General features: G+C 40.0%; 1 long non-coding RNA gene across 16 annotated transcripts in view; it reads right to left on the reverse strand.

The window, feature by feature from the left end:
* LOC126212898 (uncharacterized) overlaps window positions 1–18,575 on the reverse strand; it is a 1,289,673-nt gene that overhangs the window by 92,464 nt on the left and 1,178,634 nt on the right. For 2 of the 16 annotated variants that reach the window (XR_007540968.1, XR_007540963.1), the window contains exon 1: window positions 3,097–3,261. The exons of the other annotated variants lie outside the window; for them this stretch is intronic. This is a non-coding gene — a long non-coding RNA (uncharacterized LOC126212898). Of the gene's footprint in view, window positions 1–3,096; window positions 3,262–18,575 lie in introns of those variants that run through there. 16 annotated transcript variants of the gene reach the window in all.

Consider the following 18,575-nt stretch of genomic DNA (forward strand, 5'->3'; position numbering starts at 1 on the left):
TTTTAGTTGCTCTGATAAAGGCACTGGCATATCTAAGGCAAGGCTTAGCATTCTCATAACAAGCCAGCTGATTGCTCACCACTGCACAGTTATTTATTTATGCAAGTCCTCTATTAAACAAATTTTGAAAAGTACAAGCACTGTCTACCAATTATAAAGCAACATATTTTACACACTCAATGCACTGTAACATAAAACTTGACTATAAACCGTATTTTTAGCTTCCTCTCTGGGAGAAGAATACATAAATTTTTGGGCAAATTTAATTTTACAGAAGCAACACGTTGCTGCCGGGGTCATCACTCTCGACACTGGTCTGATGGACGTCTCCATGCTACTTTATCCTGTGCAAGCCTCTTCATCTCATACTAACTACTGCAGCCTACATCTTTCTGAACCTGCTTACTGTATTCCTCTCTTGGTCTCCCTCTACGATTTTTATCCACCACACTTTAGTGATCCCTTGATGTCTCAGAATGAGTCCCCTCAACTGATCCCTTCTTTCAGTCAAATTGTGCCTTTCAGTCAAGTTGTGCCGCAAACTTCTTTTCTCCCCAACTCTGTCCAGTACCTCCTCATTAGTTACGCATCTAATCTTAAGCATTCATGTGTAGCACCACATTTCAAAAGCTTGTATTCTTGTCTAAACTGTTTACAGTTCATTTTTCACTGCTCTACATGGCTACACTCGAGACAAATATTTCCAGAAAAGATTTCCTAACACTTAAATCTGTATTCGATGTTAACAAATTTCTCTTTTTCAGAAAATGCAACAATGGAAAATCCAGGATGGAATGTAAAAATATTATGAAAAGCAAAGTTGCTACTCACCATATATTAGATATGCTTTATTTTCTTGTGACAGTTTTTTTTGTGTGCCTATTTGTGGCTCAGCATCTCCACTGTGTGGTGAGTAGCAACTTTCCTTTTCATAATCTTCTTCAGAAAAGCTTTTCTTGGCATTGCCAGCCAACATTTTATATCCCCTCTACTATGACAGTCTTCAGTCATTTTTCTGCCCAAATAGCAAAACTTATCTACTACTTTCAGTGTCCTGCTTCCTAATCTAATTTTCTCACCATCACCTGATTTAATTTGACTACATTTAATTTCCTCACAATTGCCTGATTTAATTTGATCATATTCCACTATCCTTGTTTTGCTTTTGTTGCTGTTCATTGTATATTCCACTCATTTCGTTACACTCCTCTTCCAAGTACTTTCCTGTTTCTGACAGAATTGCAATCTCATTGACAAAGTTCAAGGTCTTTACTTCTTCTCCTTGGACTTTAATTCCTACTCCTAATTTTTCTATGGTTTTATTTACTGCTTGTTCAACGTACGGACTAAATAACATCAGGGGTAGGCTACAACAATGTCTCACTCCCTTCCCAACTACTCCTTCCCTTTGATGCCCCTAGACTTTTATAATTGCTCTCTGGTTTTCTGTATAAGTTGTAAATAGCCCTTTGCTCCCTGTATTTTATCACCACTACCTTCAGAATTTCAAAGGGAGTATTCCAGTCAACACTGTCCAAGTCTACAAATGCTATAAATGTATGTCTGACTTTCCTTAACCAATCTTCTAAGATAAGTTATAGGCCTCGTGTGTGCCTACATTTCTCCGAAATCCAAACTGATCCTCCCCAACCTCCCCAACATTGGTTTCTACCAGTTTCCCCTTTCTACTGCAAATAATTCCTGTTAGTATTTTACAACTATTACTTATTAAATGATATTTTGATAATTTTCACTCTTGTCAGTAGCTACATTCTTTGGAACTGCAATTCTTACATTCTAATTGGAGTCTGAGGTTATTTCGCCTGTTGCATACATCTTGCACTCCAGATAGAGTTTTGTCAGGTGTGGCTCCCCCAAGGCTACCAGTAGTTGGATCTCATCTACTCCCAGGACCTTGTTTCGAATTAGGTCTTTCAGTGCTCTGTCGAATTCTTCTCATAGTGTAGTATCTCCCATCTCATCTGATCTACGTCATTTTCTGTTTCTGTAATATTGCCTTCAAGTTCACCTCTCTTGTAGAGACCTTATACATACTCTTCCACCTTTCAGCTTTCCCTTCTTTCCTTACGACTGGTTTTTCATCTGAGGACACACCATATAGTTTTTCAAATAAACCAACTTCCCCACTTGATTACAGTTTCTTGTTTAACAGAGACCCTGTATCAACTAGATGCAGTATAAATGTAGGTTTACCTGTGCCTCTTTGTGTTTAGGAAGATGAACAATTTCTCAGAAAATACCACAATAGAAAAAAAGAAAGAAAGAAAAAAGCTTCTACATTTCAACACTTCTAGAACATTCTCCATAACTGTAACTAAAAGTGCAATACATCAGCCCCCAAATACTAACAGACAATAATCAGGGTTGCCACAAATTTCCAAGATATTTCCCTGATTTCCGGACAAGTTTTAGCACTTTTCCATGACAAATTTTGAGATCTCAAAGGTAAGTTAAGACATAAGTTGACAATTTGTCTTTGCAGCTATGGTACAATAGTGCAAATGAGGAAATATTTTAAAAAGCTAGCAATCAGATGGGGTTTCCTGATGTGAGCAAAAATCTTAAGTACTAACATCAAACTCTTTTGTAATGAACTGTTTTTAGATGGAGAAACCAAGCCAAATGGTATGTGTGTTTCATTCAGACCACTGATATTATTTTACTTCAATAAAACAAAACACATATTGTGATAAAAATGCATATTTCCTTGGAGTTGAAAGACAGATTTAAAATACCTTCACTGATTTCAGAAATAACCTCAGGAAAAAGCTGGCCTCTCGAAAGAAGTGTATAAGGTGGGAAAGAATTGTGTAAAGCAACACTGCAGGGGACCCCCAATGAAATATCGGTTCTACAATGTTCGTTATTGTCGGTTATTACCCACTGTGCTATATCTATTATTTTACAGGTATTCAGTGATTTTTCTTTCGAGAAATATAGAAGCACAAACCGCCAGCAACTGGCATAATCTTTTTCTTCTTATTTTCCACGCTTTCTAACATATACAGTACTTTTAAGTGCCAAAATGAACTATAACAAATAAAAGTCTATAAAATGCCACACTGTACAACATACTTATGACGAGACAGTTGTAATCCCTGAAGTCCATCGCCCACGGCCTCTGGCCTGCCGGGGAACACCACAGTCCTGGGCCCACGGATAAACCGCGAAAATCTGCTGCATTACGTCACACACAAACAGACCCAGCCTGCGGGCAGGTCGGTGAGACTAGATCCGACAGGCAGGGCCTGCACCTCAGTGGGAACCAAATGGCTTTAGGTCGGCAGGCCCGATCCGTTACAGATACCCACAGGAGCAGCCTGCACTTTTGGCCCACCTCGGAAACCCCGCGCACGGCCAGCTCTTCACGAGCAACAGACAGCTAGTTGAAGAAATGAGACTGTGGTGATCAATCCGTGCAACAGGTAACTTGTTCAAATACTCTGAGTATCAATAATAATGAGGATAGGTAGTACGGTAACTCACCATAAAGATGATTGCTGAGGCTCAGACAGACATGTAGAAAAAACAATCACACTCTCACAACTAAATGTTCATCCTAAGTATTTGTCACAAATGAGAGCGCGTGCGCGCGCACGCACACACACACACACACACACACTCTCTCTCTCTCTCTCTCTCTCTCTCTCTCTCTCTCTCTCTCTCCACTCAGACACAACTCAGTCACACATAACCTCTGTCTCCGGCTACTGCATCTACAGTTTCTGAGAATCAGACCCAAATAAACTATTACTCTTGCCTCCCTGGCTCTCATTGGCAGCTGCTAGGCTAGGGGCAAGAAGTGGTGGCAGCACTGACTGCAAACTGAGGGGAGTGGTAGGAAGGGAAGAAGCAGTGGGAATGAGGAAGTAAGGAAGCGGCGCACACACTCGGCTGCTCCCAGCCGTGATGATGCACGACACCTCAGTAAACAAACCATTCCATTTTCTGAGACAAAAACCAAATATTTCCAGTGTTTTTTTTTTCAGATTTCCCTCGTGTGTTTGAAATTCCCTGATATTCCCTGATATCCATAATCTGTGTCAACCCTGATAATATCAGAATTTTCAATGATGTATACCCAGCCCCCCATTTCCGATCCTCCTAGTGATGGTCATAGTAGCCTCTACACCCATTCACAAACTCACAGCCTGTGAGTTCCCTCCGTGCTCTTAAAGCTCACTGAAAATCGAGTGCTGTTTGTCACATCCTTTTTAAAAACTTCAGAGAACACAGACAGCATAGGAATGGGTCTAAAATTCCCTACATTATCCTTTTCTCATAGAGCAGTTCATACAACTGACCATTCCCATAGCAAAAATTACAAATGTGGCTGATTACTGGGCTAACATATGTGCCACAGCATTTACATATTCTGCTACACATCCCATTATAATCCACGGGAATCCTTAGTCTTTGGCAATTTAATTAGTGACTCATTCTCCCCATTGTCAGTACCACAGAGCTGTAATTCGTGTAGCAGTCATGGAAAGCCATTTTCTAAGAGTTGAATTACTCCCTACAGAAACTAAGTTTTAATTTAATTCAATAGCTGTTTTTAGAAAGTGACTCTGTAAGTGTAACAAAATAGCAAAGCTATCATAGTTGTGGCACTGCTGTCCACTGACCCTGTGTAATGTGTGTGAATTTTACTGAGAATTTTCCGAGAAGAGAAGAGGAAACTGATTTCGAAATTTAAGTGCCGAGACAAGTTATCTGCCAAGAAACAGTTGCGGTTCTGCATTAATCCTGACAAGATTTGACTGTATGTTTATTGAACAAAAATTTGGAAATTGGTATGATAAAGAGAAAGATAATATTTGAATAACACAGTTTGGAAATGGTAGGAGTAAACTTAGTAAAGACTTCTAGAAATTTTTGAGAACAATTCTCATGGAGAAACATCAGAATGGGTAACAGTACTTCAAGAATGGGTAAAAATCTGTCTCAACCACAATAAAACATTTATTTAAAAGTGTTACCGGTTTCAGTCAGATTGTGACCATCTTCAGACCATTTATATGACGACGGTAGGCGGTGGCGCAGTGCTGAACGGGACAGGTGTTATGACTCCACAAAGTGAGTTTTTGACATTCATGGAGTAATAACACCAGCTCCGTTCAGTGCCACTACCTAGCATCGTGGTATAAATCTTTTGAAGATGGTCACATTGCAACCGAAACCGAATAACATTGTAAACAAATGTTTTATTGCAGTCGAAACTGTTTTTAATTCATTTTTAAAGTAAGAGTTTTGTCTACTGTGTGTATTCCAGTGATGTAATGATATAAAAAAATAAGAGAGTTTTATAACAATTAAGCATGAAATGAAAGGATGTTTCAATATTTGTAATTAATAATTTTCAATAGTCTATAATTTAAATGCTAAGCATAAATGACTTTTTGCAACCAAATGTGGTTGACCACAGTGGACTTCTGACTAGGGCAGTTTGCTCAGGTGACTTACTGAGCCGAGAGCATGTGAGGTGTTTTGGGGTCTTTTGTCAGTGGATGCCAATCTGGTAATGTTGTTTAGGCAGCAAAATGCTACTCGTGCATGAGTGTTGAGTAAAGAATTTTGGAAGTTAATGTTTTAATGTTCAAACTGAAACATATCAGTGTTTCGTTCAGTGGTTCTGAGGTATCAGTAGATGGCATCCTTTTGTGCACGACTTAACTTTTTTTTTAGATTCACATATATAGTTTATCCAAAGACTGTAAGTCATTTGGCCTACTTCATTTGTTCTTGTTATAATATTGAACAAGTTCCAGCATCTTGATATCATAAGATCTCATCTTTCATTTTATATTTGGTGTCAACGAATCCTGTGTCGAGGTGTTAGAGCTCGAAATCTGAAATATTGTGAATAAAAGTCTTGTTTAGATTCATCAGAATTGCCCTGATTCCAGCTGTTTAAATATACCACTCAATGTATTTTTTAAAAATTCACTGACTGTATTTCATTGGCTACTTGTTTAAAATTAAAATGTGCACTTAAGGACATAACTGCAATGGTGGACAACCACTCCCCTCCGTAGATGGACTGTCTGCTACTCATTAGGTTGTTCAGTCACCCCTTTGGTGGGGAAGTAAAGTTGGTTCCTTTGGCATGCACATGGGGTACTTACTAGTGCATGCTACTACTGCTTATGTTGCAACTTAAGTACTGTACATATACCTGACTTAACAGTAACAAAATCAGCAGATATGTAGATGGCACATTAATAACATATAATCAAATTGAAGAGCAAATAGAAATGTTGTTATGTAAATTCAACAGCTTTCATAACAACAGCCATTTCACACAGAGAGAACACCAGAAAGATAACAATATAAACTTCTTTCACATGACAATAACAAATACAAAGCAGACCCTGAACATCAATGTGCACAGAAACCAACACAAACAGTCACTGTCACTGCAAATCCCCCCACCACACACACACACACACACACACACACACACACACACACACACACACACACACACACACCAACACATGCAAAACAATCTGCATTCACTACTTTCTTAAACAGAATACAGAAATTCCCACTTCATGCTGGCGACAATGACCCACAAACACACACAATCAAATAGTGGCTATGATGAATATGAACTAGGTGCGCTATCACAACACATTCCAGAAAACAAACTGACAGGGCCATCAGCCAACATACAAAAACCCAACTGTATAACTATATCACAATTCAGAGCCATTTTATACAAAACAGCCAACCTGTTCGAAAGCAGAGGTATCAGGATCACTTCTGCCAACAACAACTTAACTGGTTCATGACATGTCACAATCAACAGAAGAACTGAGCAAATTACAAACTTACAGAGCTATATGCAGTCATTGCAACTACTGTAATACTACAATGATCAAATGGGCAGAAATTTTAAAACCCATTTTAAAGAACTTGTTGACTGTTTCAGACTTGATGAACCTAAGCAGTCAGCCACAGCAAAACACATGGACAAAACAGGCCACAGTGTTGCAACAGCATAATTTCAAAAAGAGCTGGAAAATGGCCATCTCGGAGGAAATCGATGAGTCATCCACGTTAAAAGTTGAAAAACAAGATCGTAAATGAAACAGTGGAGTTTAAGAACTCACATTTCTTGACCAACTTCAATTCAATAGAAAACATATACACATTAAGATCATATACAAACCTAGGTCCCAGCAACATCTTTGAAATTCTTTAAAATAAAATTTTATAGTGTCATTTATAAAATAAAATTGTCACAGTCTCCCATTCTGTAATATATGTTGTCGAGCAATATCAGTGATGTGACAGTATAATATGTAGAATGCATCGCAAGTGACTGCCAACAGCCGGGTAGACATACTGATAGGTAGATCAAAACACAGTCTGTTCTGACTGCCGTGTTGCTTTGCTCCACAGTCAACTTCTTTTGCGATATTGTGTTTCGAGTTACCTTCAGGAATTTGTCAATGATGGCTAACAAATTCATAGAAATGTTCATAGAAATGGAGGTTGCTGAACACATCGTAAGAAGACAGCCACTTCAGATGAACAAAGTGAGTTGTTATTTAAAATTTTTCCGTGTGAACAGCAGACCAACAAACAAAGAGGCATCGCCTCTTATTAAGCTATCCTTCTGTCTCTCTGCAGGATGCCCACAGCAGCTGCCAAGACTACACACACAAACTTTAACATCTACGCACCCTTGCGCTAAATATTTTTCTACTGCCACTGCAGCTCAATGATGGTGCCTAACTTCAAAGTATGTTGCTAATTAAATAATTTCAGTAGTCAACACATTTTGTGACTGGTAGCAGTATTCCAAAAACCTTCTCATATTTAAGAAACACATAGTAGCAAAAAGCCTTGTTGCACGTCATTTCCTGGCCACATACGTGTCCTTGTCGTGTTCGCCATTGTGGGTGCTACACTAGGTTTCTGGTATTCTGGCGACGGGGGCTACGGCTCCCCAGGGAGAGGGCTGAAATATCCATAACCCTTCTACATGTACAAGGAGAGCGAGGGAAAAATGACTGTCCACATGCCTCCTTAAGGGTCCTAATTTCTCTTATCATCGTGGTCCTTACACGAAATGAACATTTGTGGCAGTAGGATCAATCTGCAGTCAGCTTCAGATGCCAGTCCTCTAAATATTCTCAACAGTGTTCCTCGAAAAGTGTGTCATCTTCCCTCCAGGGATTCCCATTTGAGTTCGAGTTCCCGAAACATCTCCATAATACTTGCAGGCTCATCGAACCTACTAGTAACAAATCTGGCAGCCCACATCTGTATTGCTCCAATGTATTCATTTAATTCTCCCTGGTGCACATCCCTGGCACTCTAGAATAGGTTACTCAAGAACAGATCGCACTAGTGTCCTATATGCTGTCGCCTTTACAGATGAACCACACTTTCCCAAAATTCTCTCTATAAACTCGAGTCAAGCATTTGCCTTTCCTACTACAATCCTTAAATGCTCATTCTATTTCAGATCACTTTGCAATGTTACACCTCGATATTTAAACAACATGACTGTCGTGCAATGCACTACTAATGCTATAATCAAACATTACAGGTTTGTTTTTCTTGCTCATTTACATTAACTCATATATTTCTACTTTTAGAGGTAGCTGCTTTTCATCACACCAACTAGAAATATAGTCTAAGTCATACTGTATCCTCCTACAGTCACTCAGTGATGATACTATCCCATACACTACAGCATCATCTGCTAACAGCCACAGATTGCTGCTCACCCTATCTGCCAGATCATTTTTGTATACAGAAAATAACATAGCTCCTATTACACTTCCCTGGGTCACTCCCGATGACACGCTCACCATCGAGAACAACATACTGTGTTCTGTTACTTACGAGCCACTCATATATTTGAGAACCTATTCCGTATGCTCGTATCTCCGTTAACAGTCTGTAGTGAGGCACTGTGTCAAATGTTTTTTTAGAAATCTAGGAATATGGAATCTACATCCTGCCCTTCATCCACAGTTCAAAGGATATCATATGGGAAAAGGAAAAGCCAAGTTTCACATGACACATGAGTGATGCTTTCTAAAACTGTGCTGACTGAAGGACAGAAGCATTTCAGTATTCAGGAAATTTATTACATTTGAATTAAAAATACATTCAGGAACTCTGCAGCAAATCAATGTTAAAGATATTAGTCTGTAATTTTGTGGATCGGTTCTTCAACCTTTCTTACATACAGGAGCCCTTTACGCTTTTGTCCACTCATTTTGGACTTTGAGTTGGGCAGGAGATTCACGATAAATGCAAGCTAAGTACAGGACCAGTGCCATAGAGTACTCTTTAAAACTAACCTGGTGACACTTGTTTTCAGCTGTTTCCCTTGTTTCTCTATACCAGAGGTACACTACCGCTCATTATTTTCGATACACCCTGCTATTTCATATTTACAACACAAACCGAACATTATTTCTCACAAAATATTATTATATTAACTTCCACATATATAACACAATCGCAATCATTATATTTTACTTTCATTAAAGTACCATCCTTTGGATTTAATGAATGTCTCACAAAGTCGAAGCATGCGGTCAATCAGTTTTTGTAGGTATTGTGGATCTATATGATTCCACACATCCTTGACAATACTCCAGAGATATTCCTTGCTGGATATATTAACTTCCATGATATATCTGTACACTTCATCCCAGACTATTTCAATGGGATTACAATCAGGGCTTTGAGACAGCCATACCATATCATTCAGTACTTTCTGATCTTCCTTTGATGCAATGTAGTTCTACAGTATGCTGACCAATGTTTTGGGTCATTATCCTGTTTTAAGGTGAACCCCTTCCCTATTAAGTGCAATCCACTTCATATTGCCCGATACTGAAGTATGCGGTGGTACTGCTTCTGATCCATACACCCCTCTATTTTCACTATGTCACCAACTCTATCCCCAGCAAAACATCCTCAAACCATAATAGAACCTCCACCGTGTTTAACTGTAGGTAGAACACACTTCTGGGCTTCCATTTGCCCTACAAATCGGTGAACAAATATTATCCTTCTGGTTCCAAAAATCTCTAACTCTGATTCATCGGTGAATAACACCGTCAGCCACTCTTCCAGTGTCCAACTACGGTGTTTTCTAGTCCATTCAAATCTCTTCTGTTTATCTATGGGCCTTAAAGGGGTTTCCTTACTATGACATATCCTTTCAACCCGATTTCAGTCAGTCTCCGTTTTACTATTGCAACAGATATTGTTGTCGTGTTCACTTCTACCAATTCTGCATGAATTTGGGGCGTTGTTTTGAATCTGTTTCTCTTACTGGTAATTCTGATATATTTATCTCACTTTTGGTTGTTTTACGAGGTCGTCCTGGTCATGGTATGTCCTTATTGCTACCTATTGTCTCCTGGCAGTGAAAGGTGTATTGCACTCCCCCTACAGACACACTACACTGTTTCACAATTTGGCGAATAGAGAAACCTGCTTGGCTAAGTGCTACAATACCAGCCAGTTTTTCTATGGACATCTCCACTCGTGAAGCCATACTAGCAGTGTGCACACTTCAATGTCACGAAGGAACTGAAATGCAGGAACCACACGTTACGTATCTTAGCAACGCTTGTCATTCGCTCCAGACATCACATCACTACAGGGAAAATGCAGGTCCACTAAATGCGGCGTCTGTCGCCAAATAGGTAAAAAACGTATCAGATAGGTACATAATATTTATGTATACAACATTGTTTGTTGGATACTGTTGTATCTCTATGACCACAAACAAAAGTCATGACACGTGTACAACTGTTGTACTATTCCTTTGCTTCGTGAACCGTACCCACGGTATTAGACCTTATCTACAGAATCTAGATGTCATTCATTGGGTGTACTGAAATTAATTAGCAGTAGTGTATCTGTTATTGTATCTTCCATATGAGGGTCTGTGCAGTGGTCAAACTATCTTCGAATGACTCTAAAACTGTCCTTATACAGGACCAGACAACTTCTCCATCACACTCTAATTAAAACTCAATTGAGAAAATATTCTTATCAATGTCTCTTCGATATATGTCCCACGAATTACTGAGCAGTACGTGTTGTTAGTGGGTGTCAATAAAAGACAATGGAAATGCCTGAGTTCTGTTGCTTTAATCGATCGGGTGAAAGCAGTTCGGAATTCTTGAAATCGAGGAGTCGGCCGATAGCATTTGTAGGGTTTGGAGGAGGAGGCTGGTGCTCTCTGGGGTGGAGCTGGTGTTCCAAGGTATTCACCATCAACAGTTACCTTCCAATCCTGGAAAGACTACAACAATAGAAGGTGTATTTCTGAGTGTGGGTGTGAATTCTGTCCAGTCATTTTGCGAACACACATACCCTACATATGCGCTTGCCTTATATCACATAGCAGATCCATAAATTCCAACTGTTTACATGGAAACTGAGTGTGGTATTTTTGTGCAACTTTTTTCTTTCTGACTCTAAACTGTTCACCATTTTTGTCTTTGTGTATATTTTTGACACAAGTTGGTATGAACCAGCTGGAGGTGGTGTCATAAGTGTATGCTACGTACACAATCCAGTCCCACTGTTGAATCTCGGATTTATTCCCGACTGTAGTTAGATATGGGGCTTTCTGGAGACTTCTCACATTGTTGGGAGGTGAAGGCTATTTTAAAATTAAGACTGAAAAAAGCCATTATTCAACTGAGATTCGATCCCACACAGTTTGGTTTTTAGGCATGCACTTTACCATTAAACCACCAGGTCCAACATGTACTTGGATAGTTCACCTACAGATTGCAAATATATATATATATAAAAATGTGTCATGTATGGTGATATCTTTTGATTGCAATTAATTAGAAACTTAAATTATTTACACAGTCAAGGAACCATAGAGCTTAGTACTTGACATAACTTTCATTGTCATACCTATACCTGCTCCTGAGGAAAAGGTGTCTTGACAGGCAGGCAAACAGCAGACTGGGGCCAATAAATAGCAAAAAAATATTGTTTTATGTGACACAGTAAGAACTCAACAGTTTCTGGATTTTATTCCTTTACTTGTACTGTGAAACCATGCTTCTTGCCAAATTTTACTATTGTAAGTCAATGTAAAGCACGCTATAGGATTTCGCGAGTGGGTTTGTGGGTGTCAAATATGCGAAATAAGTGGCCATACTGCACTGACTTGGAGAAGCTTAAATATTTTACATTGCCAAGGAACCATAGTAGCTGACAAAAAATTTCAACTTGGTACGCTTGATACCTGTGCCCATTCCCAGAAAAAAGGAGTCTCAACAGATGGATCAATGTAGGGGCCACTCCTGTTCCTTATTTATATAAATGATATGCCCTCTAGTATTACGGGTAACTGGAATTGTAAGCCCTGACCTTGGTTAGACACTTAATCATTGATCAGATAATCAAACAAATGTGAGGAGTCTTCTATTAAAAGAATCCACCGGTTTGGACAGTCACGTAGAGATTATCCAGGCGAAGACACCATTCGGATATGGTGGGGTGTCACGTTGAGTACAAAGGCAAGTCTGAGCACCTAGCGATGCACTGAATGAACAAACAAGCAACATATTCCACATAAGAAGGTGCTAAAATAAATTCTTTAAGGAAAGTTGGTAAATTGAAACATTTAACAGATGTCTTAGATCAACAGAACATAGCTATCACAGCACTTCAAGAGTTAACCGGGACACTATCGAATCAGGGGGATATCGAATTTATAAAGGACCACCAGGAGAAAGGGTAATAGAAAATCTTCCCCAATTTGGTGTGGGTTTCTTGGTAGACAATAGAATATTTGATTCCATTGACGATCTTTCGTCCAATTCCTCAAGAATTGCATTGTTAACAATTAAGGTGGAAAACAAAAGATACACACTGATAAATATTCATGCTCCAACTAATGTTAAAAATAGTACTGACAAGGATGGAACAGAAAAATTCTGGGATGAACTTGATCAACTAGTAAGGACCATACTAGAAACTAACATTAAAATGCTGATTGGAGACTGTAATGCGAAGACAAGACGAGAGAAGAAATTTCGAGGTGTGGTGGGGCGATGGCCAGCTCATAAACTTATGAACAGGAATGGGGAACGGTTAATTGAATTTTATACTACAAATGGATTGGTGTTTAAGACGAGGTTTAGGAGAAGATCACATAAGTTAATGACATGGAAATGTCCTAACGTCAAGATAGTAGAGTTCCAGATAGATGTGGCGATGGATCAGAAATACCATAAGGAAGTGTATTTTAAGTGCTGCGTGGCGTTGATGTTTATTCAGACCACCACATTTCTAAAATTAAAATCTAACTGACACCTAAAAGAAAAAGCAAACCTCAAAAGTTAGATACAATGAGAACATATGATCCTAGTTATAATATTAATAATCAAATATATTACGAGACATCAAGAATACCTTTAAGTGACAATCTAGAAGCCACTGTCAATTGATTAAAAGCCTTAGCTGAAGAAGTAGCTCCTGTATGGAAACGCAAGAAACATGCTTGGTGGAATGAGGAATGCGATGTAGTGATTCAATGTAAACATAAGACCTGGTTAAATTACCAACAAAAGAGAACTGAAAGCTCCAGGGAGGAATTAATAAATGCTAGATGATCAACTGCCAAAGAAATCAGTTGGGTCAGAAGGCAATTTCATAACGAATCACTAAAAATCTATTGAGGATGCTTTCAATCACCACAAAACCAGACATTACTAACAGACATTCAAACAGTACCAGTCGAAATACACTCCACCTACTCTTATGATGAAGGATACAAACGGAAAGGTAGCACACAACAATTATGACAATTCTATGATATTGGCTAAATATTTCAAACAGTTACTAAATAGTGTGGAACCTGAACATCATTCTGAATCTGACCCCTATCCAAGAAACAAAACACATTTAGAAAGACCGAGCGAGGTGGCGCAGTGGTTAGACACTGGACTCGCATTCGGGAGGACGACGGTTCAATCCCGCGTCCGGCCATCCTGATTTAGGTTTTCCGTGATTTCCCTAAATCGCTCCAGGCAAATGCCGGGATGGTTCCTTTCAAAGGGCACGGCCGACTTCCTTCCCCGTCCTTCCCTAATCCGATGAGACCGATGACCTCGATGTCTGGTCTCCTTCCCCAAAACAACCAACCAACCAACCAACATTTAGAAAGACTTATACCACCACTTCCAGATGAAGTACAAGCAGCGATTAACTCACTTCGGAATTATAAAGCAGCAGGTGAGAACCAACTAGTGGCAGAACTTTGGAAATATGCAAATGAACAAATTATTCTGAACTTACACAAACATCTTTCTGACATTTGGAATACTGAGAATTTGCCAGAGGAATGGAATGTTGCGATAATCCATCCACTACACAAAAAAGGAGATAGACTGGATCCAAATAATTATAGGGGTATATCCCGGCTGGATATTACTTATAAAATTTCTTTCAAGGTTCGGTATTTCAGAATTCATGAACAGCTTGATGGTGAACTAGGCGAATATCAAGGAGGCTTTCGTCCAGGACGAAGCTGTCCTGATTAAATTATTAGTCTCATATGGATAATGAAACATCGAAGGGTCAGGGACAAGAAACTAGTGATCACGTTTGTCGATTTTAAAAAGGCCTACGATAGTATCCATCGTGAATCTCTACTGTCAATTCTTAAAGAATTTGGTTTACATCAGAAACGTGTCAACCTCGTTGCAGTCACCCTTCAAAATACTAAAGCTAGAGTAAGGTTCAGAAATGAATTCTCTAAACCTTTTGAGATCCATACTGGCCTATGACAAGGCAATGGATTGTCTCCATTATTGTTCTATTGGGTGCTGGAGAAAATCATGTGTAAATGGAATAAGATACTCCCACCACCTGTTAAGACTGGATGAAAGATTCGACTTAACTGCCTTGCATTTGCATATGATTTGGCGCTATTAGCAAACAATATTAATGAAGCAAAGGTTCAGACAGAACAAAAAGAATGACTAGTGGCAAAGATCGGATTGCAAATTTCGTTTGAGAAGACAGAAATGATGCCCAGCTTTCTCGGTTGACACATCCCATATCATGCTCCATAATGATCAAAAAATTAAAATAAAGTTTAATAACTTGGTGAGATTATTACCTGGAATGTTAATGAAAGAGCATCAGTAGATAGTAGAACATTAGAACTTCAGTGAGTGCAGAGAACAATGTGGCCAACCTACAAAAAACAATCTCTCTCACTAAATGCAAAATTTCGACATTACTCCTCCATCATTAAACTGGAAGCGACATATGCAAGTGAAACACTATTCCGACTAAATACTCAAGCAACAACTGACAAATTGCAGAAAGTTGAGATAAGAATACTCCTAACAATTATCAGTAAGAAACATCAAGTTAATGGGCAGAGGAGACTTTTGCCAAATTCAGTAGTGTATAAAGAAAGTGAATCCATTTTTGATAAAATGCAGAAAATAAGGATTGCATTTTTCGGCCACATATCTCACCTTCCAAATACTAGAATCCTGAAGCAACTTTTAGACTACTTCTGGAACAGTAAAACCAAAAACATCTGGTTTAAAGAAGTACAAAGTGATCTGGATGAACTGAACATCACCACACACAAAATTCAACAAAGTGAAGAGAAACTGCTTCTGGAGAACAAATACACATGGCTGAGATTCAAACCATCAGTATGGAAGAAATATGTCATATCTGCAGAAGAACGAGCAGCCAGATCACTGCAAATGAAGAAGTTTTGGAAAATGAAGAAATTGCTGACTGCTAAGACCTAAATTTAATCATTGTAGACTCTGTTGTATTATGTTTGATTTTAGTGCTCCGATGTGGGCATAAACTATGTAAATAAATAAATAATTACGGGTAACTCTAAAATATTTCTGTTCCTGATAACACTAGCTTGGTAGTAAAGGATGTTGCGCGCAACATTGGCTCGGTTTCAAATAGTGCAGTTCACGACATAAGTTCGTGGCCTGTAGAAAATAAACTAACGCTAAATCACAGTAAGACTCAGTTTTAACAGTTTCTAACACAATTCCACAAAACCTGACATTTTAGTTTCACAGAATGGGCATATGATTAGTGAAACTGAACAGTTCAGATTTCTAGGTGTTCAGATAGATAGTAAACTGTTGATGTAAAGCGCACGCTCAGGATCTTGTTCGAAGACTTAATGCTGCCATTTTTACGATTCGAATGCAATCTGAATTGAGTGATCGCCCGACATGAAAATTAGTCTACTCTGCTTATTTTTATTCACTTATGTCATATGGTATTATGTTTTTGGGGTAACTATTCCCATTCTAAAAGGATAGTTTTGGCCCAGAAACAGGTGGTTCGAGCAATAAGTCGTGTAAGTTAACCTCTTGTAGACCCCTTTTCACAGGTCTGGGTATTTTGACATTAGCCTCTCAATATATACACTCCTGGAAATGGAAAAAAGAACACATTGACACCGGTGTGTCAGACACACCATACTTGCTCCGGACACTGCGAGAGGGCTGTACAAGCAATGATCACACGCACGGCACAGCGGACACACCAGGAACCGCGGTGTTAGCCGTCGAATGGCGCTAGCTGCGCAGCATTTGTGCACCGCCGCCGTCAGTGTCAGCCAGTTTGCCGTGGCATACGGAGCTCCATCGCAGTCGTTAACACTGGTAGCATGCCGCGACAGCGTGGACGTGAACCGTATGTGCAGTTGACGGACTTTGAGCGAGGGCGTATAGTGGGCATGCGGGAGGCCGGGTGGACGTACCGCCGAATTGCTCAACATGTGGGGCGTGAGGTCTCCACAGTACATCGATGTTGTCGTCAGTGGTCGGCGGAAGGTGCACGTGCCCGTCGACCTGGGACCGGACCGCAGCGACGCACGGATGCACGCCAAGACCGTAGGATCCTACGCAGTGCCGTAGGGGACCGCACCGCCACTTCCCAGCAAATTAGGGACACTGTTGCTCCTGGGGTATCGGCGAGGACCATTCGCAACCGTCTCCATGAAGCTGGGCTACGGTCCCGCACACCGTTAGGCCGTCTTCAGCGATGAGAGTCGCTTCTGCCTTGGTGCCAATGATGGTCGTATGCGTGTTTGGCGCCGTGCAGGTGAGCGCCACAATCAGGACTGCATACGACCGAGGCACACAGGGCCAACACCCGGCATCATGGTGTGGGGAGCGATCTCCTACACTGGCCGTACACCACTGGTGATCGTCGAGGGGACACTGAATAGTGCACGGTACATCCAAACCGTCATCGAACCCATCGTTCTACCATTCCTAGACCGGCAAGGGAACTTGCTGTTCCAACAGGACAATGCACGTCCGCATGTATCCCGTGCCACCCAACGTGCTCTAGAAGGTGTAAGTCAACTACCCTGGCCAGCAAGATCTCCGGATCTGTCCCCCATTGAGCATGTTTGGGACTGGATGAAGCGTCGTCTCACGCGGTCTGCACGTCCAGCACGAACGCTGGTCCAACTGAGGCGCCAGGTGGAAATGGCATGGCAAGCCGTTCCACAGGACTACATCCAGCATCTCTACGATCGTCTCCATGGGAGAATAGCAGCCTGCATTGCTGCGAAAGGTGGATATACACTGTACTAGTGCCGACATTGTGCATGCTCTGTTGCCTGTGTCTATGTGCCTGTGGTTCTGTCAGTGTGATCATGTGATGTATCTGACCCCAGGAATGTGTCAATAAAGTTTCCCCTTCCTGGGACAATGAATTCACGGTGTTCTTATTTCAATTTCCAGGAGTGTACATTCCTTACTGTCATTTCTTGTTAACAACATTAGCTTATTTTCAAGAATAAGCAGCTTTCACTCAGTTAATACTCGGCAGAAATCAAACCCGCATTTGGATTGGACTCCCTTAACTCTTATGCAGAAAGGTGTGAAATATACTGCTGCTACCATTTTCAAGAAGTTACCACTAGAATTCAGAAATCTAGCAGTAATCCATGCGCTTTCAAATCTAAACTGAAGAGTTTCCTCATGGGTCACTCCTCCTATTCTGTTGAGGAGTTTCTTAAAAATTAAGCTGATTCTTACATTATATTGCTGACTGGGTTTACTGAAACTTATGGCTTGACGTTTTTCAGGCTTATACACATTTTATTTTTATCTGCTATAACTTTTATGTTGTAATGTCATGTACTGACACATTCCAGAACCTTGGAGATTTGCTCCTCAATTTGATTTTACAGAACTTGACGCGTAAATAAATAAAATAAAAATGGCCGCACGGGTAGGCAGACAAACGGACGGATAACATAGTGATCCTGTATGGGTTCCATTTTTATCAGCTGAGATACGGAACTCTAAAAATGAGGAATTGTGCAGTTTATTAATAATATAAGGCACATAGGCCCACATTTTGCATGTATTGTTACATATTAGTACACATATTTTGTTTGTGTTGTATTATTGTTTATTTGAGGTATTCCTTGGGCTATGTGTGGCATTAGAAATTTGTCAGCAAATGCCTTTATGTCACACCAACTCTACATGGATGTCTTAAGGAGCACCTCA

Source organism: Schistocerca nitens, chromosome 11 (assembly GCF_023898315.1).
Source record: "Schistocerca nitens isolate TAMUIC-IGC-003100 chromosome 11, iqSchNite1.1, whole genome shotgun sequence".
Lineage (NCBI taxonomy): Eukaryota > Metazoa > Arthropoda > Insecta > Orthoptera > Acrididae > Schistocerca > Schistocerca nitens.